The sequence below is a fragment of the Pristiophorus japonicus genome, chromosome 15 (assembly GCF_044704955.1).
Source record: "Pristiophorus japonicus isolate sPriJap1 chromosome 15, sPriJap1.hap1, whole genome shotgun sequence".
Taxonomy (NCBI): Eukaryota; Metazoa; Chordata; class Chondrichthyes; family Pristiophoridae; genus Pristiophorus; species Pristiophorus japonicus.
The window spans coordinates 64,382,284-64,396,013 of NC_091991.1; the positions used below are offsets into that span (position 1 = coordinate 64,382,284).

The following is a 13,730-nucleotide window of genomic DNA, read 5'->3' on the forward strand; positions in this document are numbered from 1 at the left end:
TTGTAGAGGGACATAAGGGTGACTGAGGTAGGAAATTGGTGCTGATACAAGCTCTGAAGAGGGTACAGTTCTATTTCACAGCACTGATTTACAGAGACCAGAAGATAGCACATTTTCAACTTTTAACTTTGATTCATTTCTAAGCAGTATCGAATGCATGTTGTGCATTTAAGATAGCATCTGACTACTATCTGAATTTATATTTATGCAACGTCTATGTATATGCAATGTTCCTTCTAAATATTTTCGCGCGTGGTCCCTTTAAATTTGCTGCGCGGACGGCCGCTATGCAGTATGCGCAATATCTCTTCCAGCGGCAGGAGCTGGGAAGTGACCTGCGTGGGACCGTGCAGCCACACGCCTTCGGGGGTATATTGGTAGGCGGCCCTCAAAAGTTCCCTAAAACTTGTTAAGTGGCCCTCCAGCCCAAATAATTGGCTACGCTTGCTTTAGCTGCTGAAAGCTGCTTACTGACTATACCTGACATGATGGGGGGGGCGGGGGTTAAAGAAAGTGATATTTTAGGCATGTGCAGACATGAATTTCAGAAAAGTGTCGTGATTCAGGCACAGAAGCCTGATTATAATATGTAAATCATGCCTCCATTTGAGGATAGCTTTTTAAAAAAAACATTTGGTGAAAATTTTACTTCAGTTAAACTCTTGAAATTTGTACTCTTGTTTTACAAAATTATTTTATGAAATGCTACTGAGTAAAAATCATTTGATACGAGAGGGAAATATTCAATCAATATAGATGACTGATAGTTCTGATGCATCCTGAAAACATAGGTACACTGTCTATATTTGCACCGTCTATATTTGGACTGCACAATCCAAATTTAGTTCAGAGTCACAGATTTGGGCATAAATATCTCAAGTAAATATTTTGATGAGGGCCTTAAAAAGACACAAAATCAATTCAGTGTTTAAATTTAATCATGTTATTGTGAAATGTTTATTGTTTTATTATTACATTTTGTTTAAATCTTTATTTTGGACATTAGAAATATCAGTGACTGAGAAAAAAAATCACATTTTGAGCGATTAGTGGAAACCCAGTATTACCACAGGATTATATACGTTCATCAGTAAATAACTGCTACTGTTGTGAAGTGTAGTCACTGTTGTAAAGTATTTTTTAAGTGTAGTCACTGTTGGGACTTTCAGTGGCCAATTTGCGCAAAGCAAGGACCACAAACAGCAATGTGATAATAACTAGATAATCTGCTTTTTTGATTAACGTGATGTTGGTTGAGGGATAATGTTGGTCAAGACATTGGAGAGAAACATAGAAACATAGAAAATAGGTGCAGGAGTAGGCCATTCATCCCTTCGAGCCTGCACCACCATTTAATAAGATTATGGCTGATCATTCACCTCAGTACCCCTTTCCTGCTTTCTCTCCATACCCCTTGATCCTTTTAGCTGTCAGGACCATATCTAACTCCCTCTTGAATATATCCAACGAACTGGCATCAACAACTCTCTGCGGTAGAGAATTCCACAGGTTAACAACTCTCTGAGTGAAGAAGTTTCTCTTCATCTCAGTCCTAAATGGCTTACCCCTTATCCTTAGACTGTGTCCCCTGGTTCTGGACTTCCCCAACATCAGGAACATTCTTCCTGCATCTAACCTGTCCAGTCCCATCAGAATTTTCTATGTTTCTATGAGATCCCCTCTCATCCTTCTAAACTCCAGTGAATACAGGCCCGGTCGATCCAGTCTCTCCTCATATGTCAGTCCTGCCATCCCGGGAATCAGTCTGGTGAACCTTCGCTGCACTCCCTCAATAGCAAGAACATCCTTCCTCAGATTAGGAGACCAAAACTGAACATAATATTCCAGGTGAGGCAACACCAAGGCCCTGTACAACTGCAGTAAGACCTTCCTATTCCTATACTCAAATCCCCTATCTATGAAGGCCAACATACCATTTGCCTTTTTCACTGCCTGGTGTACCTGCATGCCAACTTTGAATGACTGATATACCATGACACCCAGGTCTCGTTGCACCTCCCTTTTTCCTAATCTGCCGCCATTCAGATAATATTCTGCCTTTGTGTTTTTGCCACCAAAGTGGATAACCTCACATTTATCCCCTGCTCTTCTCAGTCTCAGTTTAATGTTTCATCCAAAAGACAGCGTCCTGGATGCTTGCAAACTGCAGCTAAAACGAATCATAATCAGAATTTGCATTATGAAAGGCTGGCATTTTAAAAACTTGAAAGGTTTTATATTCCTCCTCCGGATCCACAAAAGGAGCAAAGCAGACATTTGGTTCCAATTGAGAGCAGAAAGCTGCCAGGCTCAAAATAATATAAAACCCATCTTTTTTTATTTGAGATCTAAAAGATCAACATTACAAACTGGTTGGTGAAATGATACAGAAAAAGGGAATGTCATCAGTTTCTGATATGAGTGGAATAACCTTGAGCAACAGGAGATGGTCTGTTATTGGTCTATTACACAACAGATGTAGGGATCCTTTTAGCGATTTTTTTTGAGAACTGAACTATAAATAAATATTGTGACTTCTTGATACCCTTGGAGTATAAATATCATTGGAATTAAGTTATCTGAGACAGGTATGTGTCATTAAACAGTAGAATTATTTTTTGTTTGTGTATCTGACTCAGTGAAGGATGGTGGCGGGCGGGGGCAGGTGGAGGTGTCTGGAATGGTCCACCTTGATAGAGGCCACTTTGCTCAATGTTAAAAAAAAATCTAGAATAAATGTGAACAATTTTGAATAGAAAATATTTTTTAAATCATAATTTCCTCCCCCCCCCCCCACTAGAATTTGTGTTGCAAAGCAAATTCCATCTTGGCTGACCAAAATGAGGAAAAATGATTTCAAACAGCAGTATTTTTGAGGTACAAAGAAAAAACATAAATGCTGAAAATCAAAAATTGAAAAAATGTAATTAAGCAGAAGGTCGGTTAGCTTCTAAAAGAGAAATATAGGGTAACATTTCAGGTGGTATATTTAATCAGACTGGCATGGTTTGGAGATGAGCTTGATTATAGGAAGAAAAGAGGGGATAAGCAATGGATAGAGTTTTCGTCTTTGAAATTCTTGGGAGGCCTGGGGCGGAGTGGAATTTCCATTCATCCACAGTGGCAGACCGTAAAATTCCAGGGTCAAGCTATTTGACATTGTCTTCAGTAGGCAACTGGAGTATCCACCTGAGTGGGGCGGGGGGAGGGGGGGGGGGGGTGGCACGGGGAGAGGGGAGAGGGATCTCACTGCAACAGTATGCCACAGTGACTGTGGGGAGTAGGGCTCGCAAACTTTAAAGTACATTTTTTTTTAAACCCATTTGTCTTCTTTTGCCAATGTAGGCAATGCAATTCTTTGATTTGCAACCAATTGCAGTACAAAACCAGCCTGTGTTTTTCAGAATTCCCCTTCCATGGCCGATGCTGAATGCCAAGTTCCTCAATGAGATATCTGGAACTAAATCAAGTCATGATTTCCAAAAGTTTTTCCAACAATAATTCCAATATTGCTTCATCTCCCTTGCCAGGCACTTATCCAATGAACAGTGGATTTAAGCATTGATAGATTTATTTTAACTCCAAGTACAATAAACTGTTCCTAGATAGTTATCTTGTTTAGGAGCACAGAAGTACAAAATTAATATGCCTGAAGAGAGTTTAGAGATTAGAAGAACTAATTTTTTGCGGTAATCTGACACTCAATTGGATGCAAAATGAACTAACCAAAATGAGTCGCTTATTGCCTCCCAATTTTGTTTTCAGTATTAATAACACACTTAAAGTGATGAGGAAAATGCACCGAAAAAAAAATCATTTCGAGTCTGAGCTTCAGTTATTACTTCTGAAATTTATCTAAAAGACTAATATCAGTAGGGCATTGTAAAACCTGTGCAAAAATTGGCCAAAAATTCAACCAAATGTGTTTTGACAAAAATTCTGTCTTTATTGTCTATATGTTTTCAATTAGCTAGGAGTCAAATAGAGGCTGCTCTCTTGAGATAGCCGTGACAAGAAAGGAGATCTTTCTTTTGCTCGATCAGCTAAGATAAAATTGCTTTGATAGTGGGACGGCATATTTAAAATATTAATGGATACAGGAGTTTGTCAGATGACATTTTTATTTCTGATTATTGTCCAGTTTTGGAACAAGTTGGGTATTAGGAAGAAGAAGCTAGTAGTCACAATTTGTTATCCCATTCTTTACCGAGATGTGAAGGCTCAACATTTTGTTTGCTTGATTATTTCAAAATAAATTACCTTGCATCAAAGAGGTTCTACAAGATAAATATCCCAGTTCTGGCTGTTGGCTTTAGTTCTGGTGAAGACATGCCAGCCTCCATGGGTGACAACCGTTCACATATTTTATGTGTAACTTTTCCGAAAAATATATGTTGAGATTGTGGACTAAGGATTCTGGAGTTGAGCAATTCTTCAGAGGTTGGATAGACTTAAGCAAGTGGCTTACCTCTGACCCCTCAAAGACTCTACACCTGCTGACCCCTCAAAGCGTCTGCACCTGCTGACCTCTCAAAGACTCGCCACCATCTACAAGACGTGTAGTCAGGAGTGTAATGGAATACTCACAACTTGTCAGGATGGGCACAACTGCAACAACACTCAGGGCACATGACACCATCCATGACAAAGTAGTCCACTTGATCATCACTCCTACCACTGGACTCCATATACATCCCTTCCACCACTGGTGCGCTGCGACTGCAGTATATAAGATAGGATGCACGGAAGTAACTCACTAAGCTTCATTTGATAGCACCTTCGAGCACTATGACCTCGACCACCAAAAAGGACGAGAACAACAAGATCAGGAAGTGCCATCACCTCCAAGTTTCCTCCAAGTCATACCATCCTGACTTGGACATATACTATTGTTCCTTCATTATCACAGAGTCAAAATCATGGAATTGCCTACATAACACCATCACAAGGACTGCAGTTCAAGGAAAAGCCACACTATCACATTCTTCGAAAAATAGGGATGGGCAATAAAATGTGCATTTATCAACGTCCCCCACATCCCGAGAAAATTAAAAACAAACTGTATCAAGGCAAGATAGGCTCAGCTGCTTTGTCCAAAGGAACTGTTACATTCCAAGAAGCTATAAAAAGACAGCTTTCCAAGAGGGATTTTAACCTTTTCTAGTTATTTTATATAAATATTTTGCTTCTGTGTATTATTTTATTTGTAAATAAAGCCAGAGCAAAGTGGTCTAATGTATGATATTTTCTGTCATTTGGATTGCGAGGAGTCCATGGACATCTTATTGTTTTTCATGGCATGTTATAGATGGCAGATGCAAGAGTCGACAGAGATGGGAGCTCTGCTCCCTTTACAGACAGAGTCCTGGTGGTAATATTGTGAAGCATAGGAGAATTTGGTTCAGAGGGGCACCTTATTCAGAAAGCAACTGTCTGGGCTGTGTGGAAAGAGGGAGTGGAGCAGATAAATGCAGTTTCTACAGTAAGCAGGTCGTCTTCACAGACATGGAAAAAGTTTCTCACATTTAAAGGTTTCCAAGATTAGTGTCTGCTAAATTAATCTGTTCAAGTGCTATGGTATTGTATAGTATAGCAGCAACACACTTTCACCTCAGCCAGCTACATCCCCATTTTGGACACATGCTGAGCATTTGGGAATCCTTCAGTCTCTCTCCAAATAATCACATTCACCACTTTACCAATGATTTCTGGAAAAGGACGAGGTGAGCAAATGGCATTGGATCTCCCAACAGGAAGCTCCAACCAGCGTTCAAGAAATGATACTGCAGATCATTGATCACCAATCCATAAAGTCCTGCAGGTGACTGACCTGCATCTCCAAGCTAGTACTCATTATTGCTGTGTTTTCCTTCAGACCAAAAATTTGCTAAATACTCGGACATTGGGGTAGATTTTCAGCTTGTTGCCCGGGCGTAAAACTGGTGTTGCAGATCTGCTGCCCATTATAGATCACCTAGCCCCTCGAGCCTGCTCCGCCATTTAATAAGATCATGGCTGATCTAATCTTGGGCTCAGCTCCACTTCCCTGCCCAGTCCCCGTAACCCTTCACCCCCTTATCATTCAAAAATCTGGCTATCTCCACCTAAAATATATTCAATGAGCCAGCCTCCACATCTCTCTGGGGCAGAGAATTCCACAGATTTACGACCCTTTGAGAGAAGAAATTCTTCCTCATCTCAGTTCTAAAAGGGCGACTCCTTATTCTTAAATTATGCCCCCTAGTTCTAGATTCACCCATGAGTGGAAACATCCTCTCTGCATCTACCTTGTCGAGTCCCCTCATTGGGGTCAAGTTTCGGGCCACGTCTAGAACGGCGCAGCCCCGACCTGGACGCCTGTTTTTCGCGCCTAAGTACGACAGAATAATACCTCTGAATTCTCTGGCTCTTTGCAGGTCCCTAGGAACTCGGCGCGGCGCGCACACAGCAGCGGGGGGGCAGAGCCACAGAGTCGCGCCGATTCTGATAGTGGAGGGGGGTGGGGCTAATTTAAATGAGGCAACGTCGTGCCAGCAGCCCTGCGCGTGCACGTTGGAGCGCGCGCGCACGCGCAATAGCCCAGAAACATTGGCACTCGGCCATTTTTAAAGGGACTTAAAGAAAAGTGTTGATTTGTCTCTTGGACCCCTGGAAAGGCTTGGGATTTAATTTTGGTGATTTTTTTTTGTGTCTGAAGAAGTGCTTTTAGCAGCAATATTGAATAAATCACCTGCTGAAATCAGTGTGCTGCTTTTCACTGCTAAACTTCCAGAACAGGTGCTGCATTGGTGCATGCAAATTAAGGACTGTGTGTTTTGAAAAATAAGAGTGTCAGTTCAATACAGCAATGGAACAACGTCCACCAAGAACAAAGAATTTCTTGCATGAGGAAGTGCCGATATTAGTCAACGTCATTGAGCAGAGATGGCAGGAGCTAGATACCAGCAACAGAGGTCGCATAAAAGTGCCACCTAAAGAAATGAAGAAACGCTGGAACCAAGTTGCTGAAGATTACTGCACAGTGGTGCATACCATGAGATCTGGAAGCCAGTGTAAAAAGAAATGAACATAAGAATTAGGAACAGGAGTAGGCCATCTTGCCCCTCGAGCCTGCTCCGCCATTCATCAAGATCATGGCTGATCTGGCCGTGGACTCAGCTCCACTTATCCGCCCGCTCCCCGAAACCCTCAATTCCCTTATTGGTTAAAAATCTATCTATCTGTGATTTGAATACATTCAATGAGCTAGCCTCAACTGCTTCCTTGGGCAGAGAATTCCACAGATTCACAACTCCCTGGGAGAAGAAATTCCTTCTCAACTCGGTTTTAAATTGGCTCCCCCGTATTTTGAGGCTGTGCACCCTAGTTCTAGTCTCCCCGACCAGTGGAAACAACCTCTCTGCCTCTATCTTGTCTATCCCTTTCATTATTTTAAATGTTTCTATAAGATCACCCCTCATCCTTCTGAACTCCGAGTAAAGATCTAGTCTACTCAATCTATCATCATAAGGTAACCCCCTCATCTCCGGAATCAGCCTAGTGAATCGTCTCTGTACCCCCTCCAAAGCTAGTATATCCTTCCTTAAGAAAGGTGACCAAAACTGCACGCAGTACTCCAGGTGTGGCCTCACCAATACCCTGTACACTTGCAGCAGGACCTCCCTGCTTTTGTACTCCATCCCTCTCGCAATGAAGGCCAACATTCCATTCGCCTTCCTGATTACCTGCTGCACCTGCAAACTAACTTTTTGGGATTCAAGAGTTTCATGCACAAGAACCCCCAGGTACCTCTGCACCACAGCATGTTGTAATTTTTCCCCATTCAAATAATATTCCCTTTTACTGTTTTTTTTCCAAGGTGGATGACCTCACATTTTCCGACATTGTATTCCATCTGCCAAACCTTAGCCCATTCGCTTAACCTATTTAAATTTCTTTGCAGCCTCTCTGTGTCCTCTACACAACCCGCTTTCCCACTAATCTTTGTGTCATCTGCAAATTTTGTTACCCTACACTCTGTCCCCTCTTCCAGGTCATCTATGTATATTGTAAACAGCTGTGGTCCCAGCACCGATCGCTGTGGCACACCGCTAACTACCGATTTCCAACCTGAAAAGGACCCATTTATCCCGACTCTCTGCTTTCTGTTAGCTAGCCAATTGTCTATCCCTGCTAATACATTTCCTCTGACTCCGCGTACCTTTATCTTCTGCAATAACCTTTTGTGTGGCACCTTATTGAATGCCTTTTGGAAATCTAAATACACCACATCCATCGGTACACCTCTATCCACCATGCGCGTTATAACCTCAAAGAATTCCAGTAAATTAGTTAAACATGATTTCCCCTTCATGAATCCATGTTGCATCTGCTTGATTGCACTATTCCTATCTAGATGTCCCGCTATTTCTTCCTTAATGATAGCTTCAAGCATTTTCCCCACTACAGATGTTAAACTAACCGGCCTATAATTACCTGCCTTTTGTCTGTCCCCTTTTTTAAACAGAGGCGTTACATTAGCTGCTTTCCAATCTGCTGGTACCTCCCCAGAGTCCAGAGAATTCTGGTAGATTATAACGAATGCATCTGCTATAACTTCCGCCATCTCTTTTAATATCCTGGGATGCATTTCATCAGTACCAGGGGACTTGTCTACCTTGAGTCCCATTAGCCTGTCCAGCACTACCCCCTAGTGATAGTGATTATCTCAAGGTCCTCCCTTCCCACATTCCCGTGACCAGTAATTTTTGGCATGGTTTTTGTGTCTTCCACTATGAAGACCGAAGCAAAATAATTGTTTAAGGTCTCAGCCATTTCCACATTTCCCATTATTAAATCCCCTTCTCATCTTCTAAAGGAACCAACATTTACTTTAGTCACTCTTTTCCGTTTTATATATCGGTAAAAGCTTTTACTATCTGTTTTTATGTTTTGCGCAAGTTTACTTTCATAATCTATCTTTCCTTTCTTTATTGCTTTCTTAGTCATTCTTTGCTGTCGTTTAAAATGTTCCCAATCTGCTAGTTTCCCAGTAACCTTGGCCACCTTATACACATTGGTTTTTAATTCCTTTATTTCCTTGGTTATCCCTTCTCTTACCACCCTTCTTTTTCACTGGAATATATTTTTGTTGAGCACTATGAAAGAGCTCCTTAAAAGTCCTCCACTATTCCTCAATTGTGCCACCGTTTAGTCTGTGTTTCCAGTCTACTTTAGCCAACTCTGCCCTCATCCCACTGTAGTCCCCTTTGTTTAAGCATAGTACGCTCGTTTGAGACACTACTTCCTCACTCTCAATCTGTATTACAAATTCAACCATACTGTGATCACTCATTCCGAGAGGATCTTTTACTAGAAGATCGTTTATTATTCCTGTCTCATTACACAGGACCAGATCTAAGATAGCTTGCTCCCTTGTAGGTTCTGTAACATACTGTTCTAAGAAACAATCCCATATGCATTCTATGAATTCCTCCTCAAGGCTACCCCGTGCGATTTGGTTTGACCAATCGATATGTAGGTTAAAATCCCCCATGATTACTGCCGTTCCTTTTTCACATGCCTCCATTATTCCCTTGATTATTGCCCGCCCCACTGTGAAGTTATTATTTGGGAGCCTATAAACTACGCCCACCACTGACTTTTTCCCCTTACTATCTCTAATGGCACGACCTTGGTCAAGTAGTTAGTGTAAGTAATAGTTTCCATTTTTAATGTAATCGTAATTGTAATGTGACAATCTGTATGTCCCACCCTGCAGAAAGACGCACTCTGTAAAAAGTTATATTTTACTCTTTGCAGAAGAAATTGGCCCACAACAAAAGGGAAGCAACTCGAACAGGAGGAGCCACGCCCAATCTGCATCCACTGACACACTTGGAACAGAGGGTAGCTGCTGTGATGAGTCGTACATGGAGAAAAGCAATCAGTACAGCACAAGCTGGGCCTGCACGCGAGGAAGAGGTTAAGTCCTGAAAATGCATCGTGGGCCTTCAAATCAACCTGCTGCCTGGCCTACTATGTGTGAGAGTACTCATGCCACCCATCCTGCCCCTTCCCTTGCTGTTAAACATTTGACTGTTCTGATGTATTTTTCAGAACATGATGATGATGATTATGCCAACCCTGAGGATCCTGAAGATACAGAACAAGAACCAGTACAACCAGATGCGGACGATCCAGACTGGATGATGGCGGTGATGACTGAAATGTCTACAGTGGAGAGCTTCCAAGTTAATGTTTATGAGCCCCCATTAAGGGGCATCAAAGTTTCAACCCCTTGCATAGGTTCTGGTTCCACCTTCCATGGTTTTGATTCCGATGTGGGTCCCAGTGGTGCTGCTGGTGTAATGCAGCAGTTTACAGCCAGTGCACCACCATCTGAGCCTGCGCCTCCCACTCGCATAGGTTCTGGTTCCACCTTCATGGTTTTGATTCCGACATTGCGGGTCCCAGTGATGCTGGTGATATAATGGAGCAGTTTACACCCATTCACCCACCATCCCAGCCCATGGCTCGCACTCGAGTGCTGTTGTCTGGAACACCGAGCGCCCCACTGTCCCAGCCGGCACCTCTCTAGTACTGCCGTCTGAAACACAGAGCGTCCCACCATTCCAGCCCGTGCCTCTCTCGCTAGTACTGCTGTCTGGAACACAGAGCGTCCCACCGTCCCAGCCCGCGCCTCCCTGTGTAGTGGTGCCGTTTGGAACACCGAGCGTCCCACCGTCCATGCTCGCGCCTCCCAGTAAGTGGTGCCACAAGGCAGATCCAGGCAGAGGAGAAGGAGATTGGAAACATTCTCTCCTGAGATGCAGCGTGCAACAGATGCAGCTCAGGTTGTGGCATTGGGTATGGAGACCAATGAGCTTACCCGTTTACTCATCGGTAGCTTTAGTGCAGTGGGTGAAGAGGTGACAGTCCTGACGGGAGAAATAGCAGTAATAACACAGGAACTTAGGGAGGGAATGTCCGAGGGAGTGCAATCGACGGCACAGGCCATCAGGGAGGGCATGCAAGCGACGGCACAGGCCCTCATGGAGATAGCTGCTGCAATAAGGGCACACAGCCCCGCTAATCAAATGATACCCCCATGAAGAAGTGAACATTCACTGAGGTGTGGATGAGAGATGGTTGCAGCCTTTCTTTGTTGCTTTTGTTCTTGTTCTTGATATAGCTGTAGTAGCGTTTTTCAAATTGAAATTGTTTTGTAAATTTTGTAACTTTACAACTTATAAATGATCTTAGGGTTTTTAAATGATCTTATAGTGTAAATGCTGTAACTTATTTAATTTTGCACATAAAAAGTGATCTTGAGAGTGTAAGATTTTTCACATTGAAATTGTTTTGTAACTTTTGTAACTTTACAAGTTTATAAGTGATCTTAAAGTTTTTAAGTGATCTTCAAGAGTCATATTAAAAAGTAAAGTTTGATACAACAAATATTTTATTACAGTGACGTTAACTTTTCAATAAAATATTTTTTCATTTAAACTGATTCATCTTCCATTAACACAACACAACGTAGTAACAACTGCAAAGAATAAACATGTCCATGCGCAACAGTGGTCGTAGAGCCCTCAGGCATCAGTAATTGAAGCGTTCACGGATGAGCTGCTGGCGCAGGGCTCGAGCAATCGTTAAAGGAGCACGATGGACGGCCCTCCTCCGACCTCGTGCTCTGGCATCAGTTACTTGCATGCTTTCCTGATCATCGTCATCATCCACATCCTGCTCTTCCGTAATACTATCATCATGCACTGGACCCTCACGTCGGTCTTCTTGTTCCATTACCAGCTCCTGCTGCCTCATGATGGCTAAGTTATGGAGCATGCAGCACACAACAGTGAAGTGACCGACAATCTGAGGAGAGAGTATTGCAAGTGGCCTCCGGAATGGTCCAGGCATCGGAAACGCTGTTTCAATATGCCAATGGTCCTCTCAATGATGCTGCATGTCACAACGTGTGCCATATTGTATTGACGGTCAGCTTCTGTCCGTGTCACACGTAGGGGTGTCATGAGCCAGGTGGTCAGGCCGTACCCTTTGTCTCCTAGTAGCCAGCTCTGCCCTTCTGGCTGCTGCTCAAACACGTCAGATAGAACGCTGTTGCATAGGATGAACGCATCATGGGTGCTGCCAGGGTATCTCGCATCGACTGACATGATGCGCTGCTTGTCGTCACACACGAGCTGCACATTGATGGAGTGGAAACTTTTTCTATTCCTGTACTGCTCGGAATCCTCCACAGATGCTTGCAAGGCTATGTGGGTACAATCAATGCAGCCCTGTACCTTTGGGAAGTCGGCAATCCTGAAGAAGCCCACAGCCCTCTCATGGATCGTTTGTGTGGTCATTGGGAAATTGATGAAGTCATTCCTCCACGCATACAGTGTAGCCGTGACCTGGTAAACGCAGGCATATATTGCACGTTGAGAGATGGCACACACATCTCCAGTTGTCGCCTAAAACGATCGAGGCATAGAAGGCAAGTGCAGCTGTTACCTTCACTTCAACAGACAAGGCAGTCGGCGTTCTGCTTCTGGGCTGTAAATCTGATCTCAGCATATCACAGATCTCAGCGACAACTTCTCTGCGGAACGCAGCCTTTTGACACAATCAGTCTCGCTCATGTCCAGGTATGAGCACCTGGCTCGATATTGCCGACGTGGGTAAGGTCTCCTGCCCATCAGCCTACGGGCTATGATGTTCCTGGTGCGGTGAGCTCTAATCAATTCTCTCCTTTGCAGTGAATTGATAGCGATCCATTGCATAATCCGTGGTGTTGACAATGCAGCACCCATTCTGCAAATTTAAGTTTCAACCTGGCTTTCTGGCTGCCTCTCCCTGTCCCTGGCTGAATGGCCTCAGTTACCCTCGCAGCTCGAAGGCTGCTTGCTGTGTCTTCGGCCGCCGTCAGCCACTGCCGCCGCCCCTATCCCGTGGTCAAATGGCCTCAGTCTCCCTCACAACTCGAAGGCTGCTTGCTTGCTCTGTCTTCGGCTGCCATCGAACCACCGACGCCACCCCTGTCTCCTACATGGAAGGAAGGCCTACCTGAAGCACCGCAGCTCGAAGGCTGCTTGCTGCCATTGTTGTTGGGCTGCCGTCGAGTCACTGACACCGCCCCTGTCTCCTACATGGAAAGCCTGCCTGAAGCACCGCAGCTCGAAGGTTGCTGCTGCTTCTCACAGGTAGGAATATTCAATATTTTGTCTTTGCTTTGTTTATAATTTTTTAGTCAGGATGGCTCTTTATTTGTATAAGTAAGACTGTTGAATGCTTGTAGAATTTAATTACTTTCCTTCCCCCCCCTCGTTCCCTACGCCTGATTTGTAAAGTGTAGGCAAGGTTTTTCTGAGCGTACAAAAATCTACACTTGCTCCATTCTAAGTTAGTTTGGAGTAAGTTTTCACTGTCTAAACTTTCAAAACAGGCGTAAGTGGCCGGACATGCCCTCTTTTGAAAAAAAAATCTGTTCCAAAATGAAACTGTTCTAACTGACTAGAACTGGAGCAAACTAAATGCTGAGAATTGCAATTTCTAAGATACTTCATTCTAAACCAGTTGCTCCAAAAAAAAGGAGCAACTCAGACCGAAACTTGGCTCCATTATCTTATATGTTTCAATAAGATCACCTCCCATTCTTCTAAACTCCAATGAGTATAGGCCCACCTGCTCAACCTTTCTTCATAAGTCAACCCCTTCATCTCAGGAATCAATCTAGTGAATCT

The 13,730-nt window shown here is 43.4% G+C and overlaps 2 long non-coding RNA genes across 4 annotated transcripts in view; one reads left to right on the forward strand and one right to left on the reverse strand.

Annotated features, from left to right (window-relative positions):
• LOC139280816 (uncharacterized) overlaps positions 1–10,321 on the forward strand; it is a 149,756-nt gene extending 139,435 nt beyond the window's left edge. Inside the window, exon 4 of the long non-coding RNA XR_011596777.1 lies at positions 9,802–10,321. This is a non-coding gene — a long non-coding RNA (uncharacterized lncRNA). The remainder of the gene's footprint in view (positions 1–9,801) is intronic.
• Positions 1–13,730, reverse strand: part of LOC139280815 (uncharacterized) — a 37,367-nt gene that overhangs the window by 9,499 nt on the left and 14,138 nt on the right. The window lies entirely within an intron of this gene.